Consider the following 2,855-nt stretch of genomic DNA (forward strand, 5'->3'; position numbering starts at 1 on the left):
TGCCGTTGATGTTCTTGAATGTTACTTTCCCACATTTAATGTTCTATCTAGATAGTGTTCTAACATCCTAAAGTTGTCATTAAAGATGCAGATTATCGAAGCATGTTAAGTATTTTTTTAAAAAAACTGTTTCGTTGTTCCAAAAGCAAATTAAAGAGACAGGCAGAAAACTCTGTCAATTATCTAAATCAATATTCTAGAAAAAGATAGGTAAATAGACAGATTGATAAGAGGTAGAGATGTTCAGAGTCAGATGCAGACAGACAGGTGGATAGACTGATAGTTAACTTTGTTTCGCCAGTATGCGTAAGAACTTTATTTAATTATCCCAGTATGTATCTTTATATTAATTTTGTTCTTGTTTTCACAGCTGTATCTTGTCACTCGAAGACATTTCAGATGTCGATGTATCGGGTAAATCAAGGACAGGCCATCTCTCTTCATCACAATATTACTGTTACTGGGAATGAGTTTGAATTTTGGTACCGACAATTCTCTGATCAAGCTCCAGCGTATCTCGTTTCCATATTCAGAGATGAAACAACTGAGGGAAGATTTAAAGTACCTGTGGGCAGTGAGAAAGGATCCACCAGTCTCACTGTTAACACGGTCGAACTGTGTGATGCTGCGGTGAATACAGTGCAGTGAGACACAGTGAAACAGAGAGATGCAAAGCCTGTACAGTAACTCACTCGATACGGGGACTGTGGAGCCAACCATCCCGTGGCCTTTAGAAGAGAGTATGTTTCAAGCCATATCGATAGAAAATGTTCTTCTTGTGAGTTATATGATGGAATTAAAACAATATAGTTTATTGCTTCTAACAATAGAACTTGCAGAAAAACCCACATTGGAAATATACAAATTACTCCTTGACTCATCAGAAAACTGAGACAAATGGTCTTGTATCAATATCAAGCAACAAATGGAGAAAACTAAAAACAATAATAAAGGTATCAGATATAGAAAAGTAACATTGATGTAATAAAACCCATAATAAACTGCTGCAATATAAACCCAGCGATATCATGTCACAATATTGGAGAACAACATAGAGGATCATTGCTTCACTGATGACGTCCCCTTTCGCTAAACCTTGTAGAACCGTCAGTTCCCCCTGCAACAGGTGACAGCTGGAGTTACAGGAAATATCTGTGCGTCTTCTCACCACAAACCGCAGTGTATTTAGAGCAAGAGCTTGTAAGTGAATTACGGAAGACCGGGCACTGAAGGTCTTCTGGACAAGAAGTTTTGAGTTTGAAACCGCTTTGCAGCCTTTTGGCTACTGAGGTGTGTTCTTCACCTCGTCACCAAATGTTGAACATCAGGGTCTGAATTCTTCCATTATGCTTAATGACAGGCAGTGAGAACAGGAGAGTTTCCTGCTCACACATACTGCAGGAGGTAATGAAAGCCACTGCAGTAATTTGTCAGGCAGAATCATGGAGCAATCTAATGGAAGTCTGTGGTCACCTAGCGCCACGTCAGGGCATGATGTCTGGAGGAATGAACTTGTGTGGGGGGGGGGGGGGGGGGCGCGGGGGGCGTGGTGCGGACGGGAGATTAGAGAGTGCTCTCTATAGAGCATTGTATTCTAATATCACTCGGTAGTCTGAGTACGACGTTTAGGACAGTATGGATCCTCAATATGGCTCCTCAATGTAGCAGAAAGAGAAAGAGAGAGGATGGGTGAAAAGAGAGAGAGGGAAAGGTGTCTATTATTTGGTTCAAATTTGTGACAAGTTCAATGTAACCAGCACATATTTAAATTCCCCAATCCCTTTACTCCAGGGTCAGAGTGACGAGGATTTCTGATTGAGAATTAAACATTCCCACTGCCTCCTGCGATGATAAAATTTGTAACATCACCACAACAACTATAATGAAAATGAAATTCCTGAGGTTCGCAAGTCCCATTTGACCTCTGGAGTCTGTGAAAGGCGCTACATCAGTAAAAGTACGATCTCTTTTTTCGAGGGATACCTGTTTGTACAGGTTGCGTTCATTGTCTGCCTGTCTCCACGGGAACCGATAATGTTTATTTTTAATTTCATTTTCGTTATTTCAGTTTGTTTTTTTTCCAGAATAGGTTAATGAGTGGCCACCACGCACTGGGACTTCCCGGATTCTTTCTTCAGTCCCTTCAGAGATTCTTTCCACTCCAGAGGACACCGGCAGTCTATCCGGAACAACACTCCGGGAACTTACCGAGAAGTCAGTGCAGTGCTTAGAAATGCTGCACCGTCAGAGCTGTCAGCCTCTCGATGACCTGTTAAATCTGGGGTACCGTCTTCCCTCTCAGGTGGAGGTGCCACATGGTCACTGTTTCCAAAAAGAGCAAGAGAAACATCCTGTTCGGAATGTGTTCACCAATCACAATGACTGACACAGCCAGAGCACTACAATATTACTGAATGAAATAATATCATTATGAGCCCAAAAATAGCTGCTGTGTTTATTACATAAAACATTTCGGGACATTCAGATTTACAAAAATATTCTCAAGCTCATTCTTTTAAGTGTCCCGGTGTTTTAATTTTGCAATATATTCGTTATTCATAAAAATACTCTCAGTAAAAAATGAGAAATCACCACGATTTCAGGTTCCATTTCAGACTCACTCTGATCCAATGTTTGCCTCACGCTCCGTTACGTTGCGTGAGACTCTGAGAGTTTTTGTACAGGTTCAGCCCAGCTCTGAGTCTCTGTGGGTCTCAGTGCGCAGTAATACACCCCGGAGTCTGTCAGCTCTGTTTTAGACACTTGCAGCGGGACGGTGCGGGTTGTATCATTGAGCTTCGCTGAAAACCGGTCCCCTGGGGATGTCTCTGTGTTGCCGCTGTATCTAGTTCTCT

The sequence above is a fragment of the Carcharhinus amblyrhynchos genome, unplaced genomic scaffold (assembly GCF_965287045.1).
Source record: "Carcharhinus amblyrhynchos unplaced genomic scaffold, sCarAmb.v2.hapA scaffold_39, whole genome shotgun sequence".
In the NCBI taxonomy this organism is placed as follows: domain Eukaryota; kingdom Metazoa; phylum Chordata; class Chondrichthyes; order Carcharhiniformes; family Carcharhinidae; genus Carcharhinus; species Carcharhinus amblyrhynchos.